The sequence below is a fragment of the Lepisosteus oculatus genome, chromosome 16, assembly GCF_040954835.1.
Source record: "Lepisosteus oculatus isolate fLepOcu1 chromosome 16, fLepOcu1.hap2, whole genome shotgun sequence".
Classification (NCBI taxonomy): Eukaryota; Metazoa; Chordata; class Actinopteri; order Semionotiformes; family Lepisosteidae; genus Lepisosteus; species Lepisosteus oculatus.
Window position 1 is genome coordinate 20,714,608 of NC_090711.1, and position 14,132 is coordinate 20,728,739.

Consider the following 14,132-nt stretch of genomic DNA (forward strand, 5'->3'; position numbering starts at 1 on the left):
GAGGTGCGCTGGCAGCTGTGTGATGCAGTGGTGGTCAGGTATGTAGAGGTGCACTGGCAGCTGTGTGTTGTGACGCAGTGGTGGCCTGGCACGGTGAGGTGCGCTGGCAGCTGTGTGATGCAGTGGTGGCCTGGCACGGTGAGGTGCGCTGGCAGCTGGGTGATGCAGTGGTGGCCTGGCACGGTGAGGTGCGCTGGCGGCTGTGTGGTGTGACGCAGTGGTGGCCTGGTACGGTGAGGTGCGCTGGCAGCTGTGTGGTGTGACGCTGTGGTGGCCGGGCACGGTGAGTTGCGCTGGCAGCTGTGTGGTTTGACGCAGCTGGTGGCCTGGCACGGTGAGGTGCGCTGGCAGCTGTGTGATGCAGTGGTGGCCGGGCACGGTGAGTTGCGCTGGCAGCTGTGTGGTTTGACGCAGCTGGTGGCATGGCACGGTGAGGTGCGCTGGCATCTGTGTGATGCAGTGGTGGCCTGGCACGGTGAGGTGCACTGGCAGCTGGGTGATGCAGTGGTGGCCTGGCACGGTGAGGTGCGCTGGCAGCTGTGTGGTGTGACGCAGTGGTGGAAATGTTCACCATGCTGAAAATGTTTGTACCAGACTTTTTTGAGGCCTGTTTAATTGTGTCTGAAGTCTGATGTTGTAAATTTTATTGTTAAAAAGATCCATGAAAATGTCGCTACTAAAGTTAGCTGGTACTGTTGGTATTGTAAGTGGCAAGCTGAGCTCATATTTTAGATTTTGTGTAGTTGCTAGCGTTGAACTGTGTGTTGGATGCACATGAATATATTCATTATATGCCAGCGCACCTCACCGTGCCAGGCCACCACTGCGTCACAACACACAGCTGCCAGTGCACCTCTACATACCCGACCACCACTGCATCACACAGCTGCCAGCGCAACCCACCGTGCCCGGCCACCACTGCATCACACAGCTGCCAGCGCACTTCACCGTGCCAGGCCACAACTGCGCCACACCACACAGCTGTCAGCGCACCTCACCGTGCCAGGCCACCACTGCATCACACAGCTGCCAGCGCACCTCACCGTGCCAGGCCACCACTGCGTCACATAGCTGCAAGCGCACCTCACCGTGCCAGGCCACCACTGCGTCACATAGCTGCAAGCGCACCTCACCGTGCCAGGCCACCACTGCATCATACAGCTGCCAGGGCACCTCACCGTGTCAGGCCACCACTGCGTAACACCACATAGCTGCCAGCGCACCTCACCGTGCCCGGCCACCACTGCATCACCCACCTGCCAGCGCACTTCACCGTGTCAGGCCACCACTGCGTAACACCACATAGCTGCCAGCACACCTCACCATGCCAGGCCATCACTGAGTCAGAGATTAAATAAAACCTCACTCGCACCAAACAAATTTATATTTCTAAATATCACAACATGATCGAATTTAAGTCATTTTAATAACAATGAATAGTCACCTAGGCGTTACAATATAAACATTTATATTGATTTAAATAACGTTTTGATTTAAATCGCAAATGCGGGTTTAAATATATGTGTTTTTTGATTCACAATCAGACAAATGCAACATAAATTGATATCTTTGTCTTCTAAGTATCTTAATAAACTTTCAGCATAGCTTTCTCCCCGTTTAGATTTATTTTGGGATCAAACGTGGAAAGATTAGATTGTAATCGTTTTTATTTTTTAAATACATTTTAGAAAAGTGTAATCTATACTAAAAAGCTGTACACCACCTGCTATAAAGATACATATTGTAATACTTTCGGGTTCGGATAGGACAGACACAAGAACTCAGACTTGCGGAGTTAAAGCAAGTTAAAGCCTTGATTTTATATATCACCTTTAAAAGTGGCATCTCAAAGCAAAGTAAATACCCAACACTGATTATACCCATCTGTCATGCTAATAAAGCAGCTTGAATTGAATTGAGAGAGGAGGGGGGGGTATATTTGCTTTGTGTATAAAGTACATTGTGAATGTTTTCACAGCCTTCACTGTCGTTTTTATGCCATTTTTTGACCACGCACGAATATTCCTATATCCGTATCTTCGCAAGGGAATCAGTGTGAATTTTAATACTAATTAAATGACCGCGGGCACTTTCCACCCCCTCTACATCCTCAGAGTAGAACAGACTAACCTTCTAATGAAAGACGGTCCACCCCCCACGGACAGGAAAAGTGCCCACAGGCACTTAAAGTTAATATGGTCAGTAACAGTAAACAGTAACATGGTCAGAAGGAGCACGTATAAACGTTTTCGAAATAACCACATGTAAGACTCTGATGCTTAAAATGTTTAGGGAGAAAGTGGAATACTGGTGTGTATTTTTTCTTTAAACTACCAATACCAGCCATATACAGTCTGTAACGTAGGGATTTCTATATGTCTTTATTTAGTGGTTACATTAGTGACCAGGCTAAACTTTTAGCTTCAGTAACGTGTACATATCTCCCCTTTTTATAAAACGACTTGGTTGAAAACTGTTCCAGAGCCACTGTTGTTTCATCAGTGAAAAGTACATCATGAAACGCCTCTCCCTGTTCAATCCACTGGAAAAAAGAAAAGGAGCATAAAGCTTCTGATGGTCATAAACGATATTCATTTAGGAGCAGCATCAGAGGTATGTTTTTAACTGCACTGCATTGGAGAGAATACCATAGTGTGTTTTTTTTTTACTCCCTGGGGGAAACTGGCTTCCAGAAGAATCAGTATGGCTCAAAGATTAAATAAAACTTCACAGACATTAACGAAGAGCATAACGCGTGTACTGTATACACTGCAAGTACAACCCCCCTCTCTGCAGGAGTGCTGGCTGTGACGAATTGAACCGGTTTCACGGGTATTTTCAAAGTAGGAGGCGAGATTTCCAGCGAAAGACACCTCCCCCCCCTCAAAAACCCAGTAAGTACAGTACTTACTAGTTAAAGGCTAGGCTCCCGACTACGGCGAAAGGAACCCTTCTTTCATTAGAAGACAATGAACATATTTTAGCCCTGAATGAATTAATAGCAAACATGGTTTACATAAAAGACATTTTTCCAAGAAAGTTTAGCCTTTGTCACTAATGAAACCACTAAATAAAGACATAAATAGAAAAATCTTAAGATTTTTAAAATACATGACTTTGCTCAAATTTATCTGAAAATAAAAACAATTACAACCGCCAGGGGAGAGAGAGAACAGGGGAGGGATGTTGGTTTTGCATAAGGGGCAGGGCTATGGAAATGATGTCTGTTTGGGAATGTGTAGTTACATGTTCTGGCTGTTTGTGAATTATCGTTGTTGAGTATGGAGTGTTGAGGTATTGATTTTGTGTAATGCTTTATGTTGAAAATTGAGGTGGATTTTGTTTATGATAAACAGGATAAACTGGGATGGGAGGAAGGTTTGGTTTTGCATAAGGGGCGGGGTTATGATAATTGGAGGACTTTGCAAGAGTAAAATGGTTTGATTATTTGATTTTGTATTGTGGTTGTTATCTATGTTTTTGGTTGGTATTATGTTTATATGGTTGTTTTTGTTGGTTGGTTGTTATTATGGTTATTAATAATACGATCTATAGTTGAAATCTGAGCCTAAATAAAAAGAAAAAGCAAGTGATTAGGTTTATGAGCAATCTAATTACTTATTCGTTTAAAACGCTATATAAAATAAAGGAACAAGTAATAGGTTTATTCCATGCTGAAAAAAAGAAGAAGAAAGAGAACACAACGTTTCGGCCGTGGAGCCTTCTTCAGGTGTGAGAGAGACAGGGCAGTAGGCAAAGGTAAAGTAGCTGGAGAACAAAGGTTGGGAGGGAGGAGGAGTGAGAGGCGGGAGCAGCGGACAGAAAGAGAGGCCAATCAAGAGGTGTGAAGTCAGAATGGGTGCAGAGAGGTGTGAAATGAAACTTCCAATGAATGGAGAAAATTTAAAAGAACAGTAATCTGTCGTTAAGGGAAGGGAGAATGTGTGATCCTAACTGCAGAATAATTTTAGTTTCGGTGGTCTTTCTGATGTATGAGTTCGGAAAACCGTCTTTGAGAACACAGACGGAGAGATTAGTGTGGTCGTGGCCGTCAGAGGTGAAATGAGAAACAATGGGCTTGGAGAGATCTTTAATCTTCACAGCCCTGACGTGTTCTCTGAAGCGGTCTCCGAGTCTCCTTCCTGTTTCACCAATGTAGATGGCTGGGCATTTACTGCAAGAGATACAGTAAATAAGGTTGCTGGAGGTACAAGATGCTGTCTGGGTGATCCGGAATTGTCCTGAGGGGCCTTGAATGAGTGTGGTGGTGGCTGTGTACTTGCAGGTGATACAGCGAGCTCTGTTGCAAGGGAAAGTGATGATTGCGTCGGTGCCGCCACATGCTCCACATGCTCCAACGATCAGCTCGAGTTCTTCCTGCACCATTTCACCAACTTCCACCCGTCCCTCAAATATACAGTTCACATATCTTCCACCACTCTTCCGTTTCTAGACATCCACTTGTCTATCAACTACCCCCGACTTTCCACTTCAGTTTATTACAAACCCACGGATTCACACAGCTACCTCCTGTGCAGCTCATTTCACCCCAACCACACTAAAAACTCTCTTCCTTTTTCACAGTTCCTTAGGTTACGAAGACTATGCAGCGACGACATCGACTTCGAGAACCAAGCCCTCGAAATGTACTCATTTTTTATCAACAGAGGATATCCCAGCAGTGTGATTGACAGGGCCCTTGCCCGAGCCAAAAACACCCCCCGGACCATCAACCCGATCAGGAACTCCCGCCGTAACAACCGCATTCCCTTGGTGCTTCCTTACCACCCTAACACACTTCCTATCCCCAGGACCATTAACCAGAATTTTTCCATCCTACAGGATGATCCCTCCATTGGGGCCCTCTTTTCTGATCGCCCTATCATCTCATATCGCCGACCACCTAATCTGCGTAACCTCCTTGTTCACAGCTCCCTTGACCGCCCTCAACAACCATCCACACCAGGCACTTTCCCTTGCAACAGAGCTCGCTGTATCACCTGCAAGTACACAGCCACCACCACACTCATTCAAGGCCCCTCAGGACAATTCCGGATCACCCAGACAGCATCTTGTACCTCCAGCAACCTTATTTACTGTATCTCTTGCAGTAAATGCCCAGCCATCTACATTGGTGAAACAGGAAGGAGACTCGGAGACCGCTTCAGAGAACACGTCAGGGCTGTGAAGATTAAAGATCTCTCCAAGCCCATTGTTTCTCATTTCACCTCTGACGGCCACGACCACACTAATCTCTCCGTCTGTGTTCTCAAAGACGGTTTTCCGAACTCATACATCAGAAAGACCACCGAAACTAAAATTATTCTGCAGTTAGGATCACACATTCTCCCTTCCCTTAACGACAGATTACTGTTCTTTTAAATTTTCTCCATTCATTGGAAGTTTCATTTCACACCTCTCTGCACCCATTCTGACTTCACACCTCTTGATTGGCCTCTCTTTCTGTCCGCTGCTCCCGCCTCTCACTCCTCCTCCCTCCCAACCTTTGTTCTCCAGCTACTTTACCTTTGCCTACTGCCCTGTCTCTCTCACACCTGAAGAAGGCTCCACGGCCGAAACGTTGTGTTCTCTTTCTTCTTCTTTTTTTCAGCATGGAATAAACCTATTACTTGTTCCTTTGCAGCCTACGCATGCTGACGCAGCTACCCACCTGAACTACTACCGCCTACAGCTGCTGCGACCCACTATGCCTTCCTCCAAATCTTTTTCTAGATCTCTTCGTCATACCTTCTCTTCCTCCCTGGGCCACTTGCCCGCTTCTCTCACTAAACCAGCATTCCGTCTCTTCACAGCTATCTGTTCCAAGACCAGGCTTTCTAACCACCTTCTATTCCTTTACAGATGTCGTCGACACAATATCATCCCTAAAGGATTTCGCCTTAAATTTAATACCTTTTCTTTTGACTCTGATAACACCCAGAGTAACACTCAGAGACTTCTAAAACAATTTTCTAGGAAACTAATGCTCTCTACCATTTTCTCCCTCAAAAAACAGATTATCCTTTCTGACAACAACATCAAAGAGGCTAAGGAATTTCTACGGCTGACAGCTCCACACCATCTTCCCTTCATAACTAACCTCATTAGATCTCTCAACTCTAAACTCTACCAGTTTCTCACTACAGAGAAGGACAAAAAACTCAGTCATCTTCTACAGAAGAAAACCATCAACACCCCGGACACCCTCACCAACCCTAACCTTGTTGTCACCATACCTTCTGACCTTTCCCTTTCACAGGACGAGCGATCCCTCCTCAGCAAAGGGCTCAGTTTTGTACCAGTTCCCAGGAAGCTGGACATCCCCCAGACCAATGTCGACCTTAACCGCTTTTACCGCAGGATCCGTCTCAGAGCACATTTTGCCGACAATTCCTCTTCACAGGCAGCTGATAACAACCCGGTTATTGATGTCATTAACAACATTAATCCCAAACAGAGCTGTTGGACTCCCTCCTCTGGCCGTTTTCCACCAGTTGATTATTTCATTAACCAATGCACTAATCAAGCTCCCAAGACACTCTCTATACCCAGTAAACATACGTCTAACCTCACCCAAGGAGAAAATCAGGCGCTCCAGTCTCTCCGCAACAGGGATGATATCGTCATCAAACCAGCGGACAAAGGAGGTGCTGTTGTGGTGTGGCGTAAGGATCTATATATCTTTGAAGCCTCTAGACAACTAACTGACACTTCTGCCTACCTCCCTCTCCAACAGGACCCTACCACTGACTACCAAAAGGAAGTGGTATCCACCATTTCCCTTCTTATCAGCAGTAACGAGCTCCCCCAGGAGGCGAACCGGCTCATCATGGAACATCCACAGGTATCTCAATTTTACCTCCTCCCCAAAATCCACAAACCGGACACCCCTGGACGCCCCATCGTATCAGCATGTAACTGTCCAACTACTTACATCTCAGCCTTTCTCGACAGCCTCATGAGACCGCTGGTTGAAGATCTTCCCTCATACATCAAAGACACCAACCACGCGCTCCAACTTTTCAATGATTTCCAATTTCAGGGTACCGAATGCCACATTTTTACCATGGACATCACATCTCTGTACACCGTCATTCCCCATAATGACGGCCTTACAGCACTCAAGCACACGCTGGACAAACGCACAGTGCTTGATCCACCCACCCACACCCTGGTACGCCTTGCAGAATTGGTCCTCACACTGAACGCATTCTTTCAATAATCTTTTTTACCAACAGGTCAGTGGAGTTGCCATGGGCACCAGAATGGGACCCAGCTATGCCAACATTTTTGTCGGCTGGGTAGAAGAACGCTTCTTCGCCTCCTACACTGGCTATGTCCCTGACCTCTACAAACGATATATTGATGATTGCGTCGGTGCCGCCACATGCTCCAACGATCAGCTCGAGTTCTTCCTGCACCATTTCACCAACTTCCACCCGTCCCTCAAATATACAGTTCACATATCTTCCACCACTCTTCCGTTTCTAGACATCCACTTGTCTATCAACTACCCCCGACTTTCCACTTCAGTTTATTACAAACCCACGGATTCACACAGCTACCTCCTGTACAGCTCATTTCACCCCAACCACACTAAAAACTCTCTTCCTTTTTCACAGTTCCTTAGGTTACGACGACTATGCAGCGACGACATCGACTTCGAGAACCAAGCCCTCGAAATGTACTCATTTTTTATCAACAGAGGATATCCCAGCAGTGTGATTGACAGGGCCCTTGCCCGAGCCAAAAACACCCCCCGGACCATCAACCCGATCAGGAACTCCCGCCGTAACAACCGCATTCCCTTGGTGCTTCCTTACCACCCTAACACACTTCCTATCCCCAGGACCATTAACCAGAATTTTTCCATCCTACAGGATGATCCCTCCATTGGGGCCCTCTTTTCTGATCGCCCTATCATCTCATATCGCCGACCACCTAATCTGCGTAACCTCCTTGTTCACAGCTCCCTTGACCGCCCTCAACAACCATCCACACCAGGCACTTTCCCTTGCAACAGAGCTCGCTGTATCACCTGCAAGTACACAGCCACCACCACACTCATTCAAGGCCCCTCAGGACAATTCCGGATCACCCAGACAGCATCTTGTACCTCCAGCAACCTTATTTACTGTATCTCTTGCAGTAAATGCCCAGCCATCTACATTGGTGAAACAGGAAGGAGACTCGGAGACCGCTTCAGAGAACACGTCAGGGCTGTGAAGATTAAAGATCTCTCCAAGCCCATTGTTTCTCATTTCACCTCTGACGGCCACGACCACACTAATCTCTCCGTCTGTGTTCTCAAAGACGGTTTTCCGAACTCATACATCAGAAAGACCACCGAAACTAAAATTATTCTGCAGTTAGGATCACACATTCTCCCTTCCCTTAACGACAGATTACTGTTCTTTTAAATTTTCTCCATTCATTGGAAGTTTCATTTCACACCTCTCTGCACCCATTCTGACTTCACACCTCTTGATTGGCCTCTCTTTCTGTCCGCTGCTCCCGCCTCTCACTCCTCCTCCCTCCCAACCTTTGTTCTCCAGCTACTTTACCTTTGCCTACTGCCCTGTCTCTCTCACACCTGAAGAAGGCTCCACGGCCGAAACGTTGTGTTCTCTTTCTTCTTCTTTTTTTCAGCATGGAATAAACCTATTACTTGTTCCTTTGCAGCCTACGCATGCTGACGCAGCTACCCACCTGAACTATATAAAATAAAGTTTATTATTAATTTGCTGGACAGAGCGGTGAACATTATTATGCATAAGACAAAGATAACGATCCTGATAAGTTTAGAAATCTGTACGCTGTAAGGTTTTTACTTCTTAAACTTTTAAAATACACGTTTTGAATAGAAAGAAATCCTCTTCCTGGTACAGTATGTATAGCAAACCAGCACGTCTTTTTTCTCCAATCAGAGGGGTGTCAGATGGTGTCAGCCAATCACCATTCTGAAGCCCTACCATAATCTCTGGTATGGGGAGACCCCAGAATTCTGTCCCATAGTTTAGACAGATGATAGATACTTTTATTGATCCCGTGAGGGAAATAAAGTAAATCATTTTCATTTTAGGAAATTATTAAACGCTCGGTTAAAAGCAAAGGAGATTGTCTGTTATAGTGGACATAAAAACAAGAGTTCGCTGGCATTATATCCTGGAAGACAGACCGGCGCCAGACCGGTAAAATGCCTGATGAACTAGGGATTGGACAGTTTCCAAGTGCTTGTACAATTGATGGAAATGTTCAAATAAATGTGCAAAAGAAATAAACAAAATAATCATTTATTTCTTTATCATATTGGGTAGCTAATGTCCTCTCTTTGCTAGCTAGTGGCTGTGTTTCTGCGTTGGGTAGCAACGGGTGACTGTTCTCAGGCGGAAGATGTAAACAGCTTAATGTTCGTGTTAAATAATTTTTTTAAATTAAAATTCATTCTACTGTAAGAGGACCCGGGGAAGGGTCATCTCTAACAGGTATTTCCGAAATGAAACACTGAAAATGCTAGAGATTGACCTTAGCAAGATGGCGAACAACGAGACACAGCTGAGACGCATCAGGAACCGGAATATAAGTGGCCCAGAGGCAGTGAACGGGGCGGAAGCCGGTAAGGTGAATGCGTTTCGGAGGAAAAGAATGGAAAGAGGTGGATGTTAAGGATCGGGCTAACGAACGACTGCAAGGAGAAAAGGTTTATGATTTTGGATTACGGACACTGGTTTAGGATACATCGCGGATTGTCTTTATTACGAACTTTTGGAACTCGGAACGAATCAGGACTAAGGGAACGGATTACGGACTGTATTCGGAAGGCAGGTGTTGGAAGAAACGCCACGGATCGGAGGACAGTAAAGTGTGGTGTAAGTACGACCTTCGTTTACATAAACTATCCCCCGGAGACACCACACTATACAGCAATCGCATATTTGGGTACCGTTTCATGAAACTTTCATGCTTAAAATGTTTAGGGAGAAATGGAAGTCTGGTGTGTATTTTTTCTTTAAACTACCAAGACCAGCCATACACAGTACAGTTTACATACATACAGTAATGTTTATGTTCCTAAATTAATATTGTTTATGACCTTCAGATGCGTTATGCTCCTCTTCTTTTTATGCTCAGCTACTAAAATTTCCCTTTAGTGGTAAAATCCATATAAATATTCAAAAGTAAGCGGATTAAAATGTGCACAGTAAAGACATTAAATGATTAAATCTTTGCACTACCAACCAATGCACCACGAGTGCCCCTGTTGGTCATTTTGGCCAGCCAATCACTTGCCCTGCGGTGCCCTCCGGTGCCCCACGGTGGCTTGTGGGTAGGTTACTGTACCGCGGGTTTTTACCGCGCATTTTGAATGGCTGCATCTGTATATAAGAAAGCTTTCTTTAAATGAGCAGAAAGTCACCTTGTTCTTACATACAGCTCTGTTAAGGAGAGTTTGTGTTAACACATCACACCCTTTTGAATGGGCGGGTTGAGCAGAGTGAAGGAGACTGAAATAAATTACTAACACCATCAGCTTTTTTCCCCTTCCCCTGGTGCGAGAATGCACTGACTGGCACAAAACATTCCTTCCCATTTTTAATCATTCTGTGTCCGAATCAAAGCTGGTGAGAGAATAGGAAAAGACAGAAGAGTGAATTCTGCCTTAGTCTCAAATTATATTTTACCTTCTTTTTTTACTTTGTAAGTTTGTATTTTATTTATTTTCTGATAGTCAGAATGAGTGTATATTTGAACATAGTCTTGTAAAAACATTAATTTACAAGAGTGGGAGAAGTACAACAAATTACTACATTGCAAATTGTATTTATTACTAGTAGTTTATGCCAACACCTGACTTTTTCAAAATAAAATATTGAATTAAGTGGAACATGCAGAAAAAAAAAAATCAAGAAAAGTGTGGTATTTGTATAAATGAAACTTCTATTTTTTTAAATGAGAAGCCGCAGAGTGGTCTTTATGGTTGTGGGCGTATTTTGTCAGCAACCTGCTGATCTGCTTAACGCCTGTAGAAAATGATTTTTCTGTATGTGTGTTGCATTTACAAAATTAATTTACTTAACTTACACAAAGACTAAGCTGATTGCACGGAAGAAAAATCACCCATTTTTTGTGCATAAAAAGTGTTTTTAAAAACCTGTTTATGGATTTTAAAGTCATGCAATGCCTGATTTAGGCAGGCACAAGTTATTGTTTCAGATTTTTCATTTTCTGTAAAATTGAAAGACCCCATTGCCCACCGTGCCATAGAATGTTGTTACATTTTTGTTTGAGACTGCTGAACATTTTAACCGATGCAGAAAAATGTAGCCTAATGCCTTCTCACGTTATGAGCTCTCATACACATGGAACCTGCTTTATGCAAGCTAAGGTTTCTATAAATGCAACTTATGTCACGCACAGCGTCTGTTTGGGGTTTAAGACACTGTTGTGCTTTGGGTTTTCGGGGTTACCGCTTTACAGCACTTGGGTGCCTTGGCGGGTTTTTGCCCTGCTGTGTCAGTTACGAGTTATGCACAATAAAGAGCCAACATCTGTGAAATCTGTCCACCTCAGTCCCTGGTTTTACACAGTGTAACAGTGGCAACAAAGATGAAGCTTTCAATCCCTCCACATCCCCCGTTCCTCGCCAGTGCCCTGGACTCGCTGGCTGGACTCTTGAGACTTACTGCGTTGCACTTGACCTCAGAAACATGCTGGTCTCCCGGAAAAAAGCGATCCCCGTACACTGCCTTGTGACAGAGGGACAGCACATTCTCCACACTCGGCTCTGCTGTAACATACACGGAGGCTGTGGAGCTTCTGAAAGCAAAGCTCGCCATTCTCTTCAGACAGCACAAACAGCGGGTGGGTGAGTCTGTGCATCAGTTTGTTGCAGACTTGCAGGACCTGGCCTCCTCTTACCAATTCGGCACTATGCAGGGCTAGTTCATACGAGACCAGCTACCGGCGCACATGAATAACACGTAAGTCAGAGAAAGATTGCTCACAGCACTAGATGACCTAGCGCTGAACAAGGCTATTCAAATAGCATTTAAAACGGAGGCTGCCGCTGCCTTGTCCTCTTCACTAGCGTTCATCCCTTCTCCTTCTCCCACACTCGTGGAGCAGCTGCAGTGGCAAGGCAGTCCAGACTCATAAGACACAGACGTGCTGCACATGCGGCAGCTGCGCGAGTCTCCTCCCAGGCGCTGCAAAAAACACAGTTCACCCACTAATGCCACTAGGGCATCCGTGTTAACCATGCGGCAGGTTGAATCACTTTGCTAAAGTCTGCCATTCAGCACCGGCCCGCCTGCGGCACTCAGCTTCAGCTTCACCGTCCTCTGCTCCTACCACAGTTCATACAGTGAACAGAGTGCCCAGGGCTTCCAAAACATGCACTGTTGAGCTGAATGGTGTGTATTCCCCTGCTGCTGGACACCAGGGCCGTGGTCTCCATCCTCAATCTCTCAATGGAGCAGTTCTTCTCTCACCATCCACCACCCTTTGCGGTTATGGCAGTTCTAAAATTGATAGAGTGGGCTCACTCAGCTTACCAGTGCACTATGGATCCAGGTCTATCTCTGCCTTCAATGTCCACATGTCTTGCAATGGCACCAACTTCCTGGGACTGGACCTTTCACCTCAGGTTCTCTCCGCTTGACAACAGAGGCTCAGCCATTTTCACCGTCAGTTCTCCGTGGCAGCCCCAGTGGCCTGCAGTGTTCCGTGGCCTTGGCTGCAATACCGTGTTTAACCACAAGCCCATGATTCACACCACCGTGTGCCCAGTCATTCAGGCACTACGCCGCATCCTGCTGGCCCTCCGCGATGAGGTCACTGCCAAACTCCAGAGACTCGGGAAGGCAGGCGTCATTGAACCGGTTGACGCCTCCCTGTGGGTGTCCAATCTGGTGGTTGCAAAGATGTCTGGGGCTTGCGAGTCTGTATGGACCTGAAGGCAGTGAACAAAGCTGTCATACCAAACAAGTACCTCCTCCCCACAGTTCTATGGTTCCACTGTATTTATGAAATTCAGTCTTCATCAGGAATACCTCCAGATTCCTCTCCACCCTGATAGCTAGAACTTCAGATGTCTTCACACACAATTGGCATCTTCCGTTACACAAAGGCACCCTCCAAATTGAGCTCTGCCCCCAGCTGTTTCCAGAAAGTGGACATCACTTTCTTCACCGGAATCCCTGGAGTAGTCCATCATGATAACATTATGGTTCATGGCCCAACCCGTGCCAGCCATGATGAGTGCCTCCACAGGGTGTTCAAAGTGCATCACGACAACCACCTCACCCTCAATGGAGAGAAAGTGTATTCCGCTGAACACCGAGTTTGTGGGTTTTCCATCTTACAGGTGCCAGCCTCACCCCGCTGCAGTCCAACATTGAGGCCATTCAGTGCATTCCAGAGCAACACAGGTCACCTCCTTCCTTGCATTCTCTTCAGACAGCACAAGCAGCAGCCTACTATCTCCAATTTCGGCCACACTACTCAGCCACTACAGCCCCACTGTGTCAGCTGCTGCAGAAGGATGCCCCTTGGATTTGGACTCATGCTTGCTCTGAAGCCGTCCGTCTCCTGAAGGCTCAGCTCACCTCACTGCCTGTCCTGACACTTCAACCTCTCCAGCCCCACCTTCGTCACTTGCAAAGCCTCCAGCAACACTTTGGGAGCTGTACTGTCCCAGCTTCACAACGGGGTGCAGTGATCTATCACCTTTGCCTCCTAGGCTCTCAGTCCAGCTGAACAGTACTCTTTGGGGGGGAGCGAGAGGCCCTGGAGAGAGGTCTGGGCATGTGAAAGGTGCACTGAAGTTCACTCCAGGACACAAGAATGTAGAGCAGGACAGTAGAGCTGCAACCTTTCCTAACCTGCCTGGAGGTCCTGAATCAGACGCACTCAAGCCTGACCTCATCCAAATGCTCTACACTCCACTTCAAGGCATTGTCTCTCTCCAGGAACTACAGAAGGCCTCAGAATGGGACCCAGTGCTCTCCCAGCTCCACACCTTTATACGCTCGGGCTGGCCCTCCAAAGTCTCTGCCAAACTCGGCCCCTTCCTTCTCAAAGATGAGCTCTTGCTGGAATGAATCCCATGTTGCCCAGGGTCCTGCAGGCTG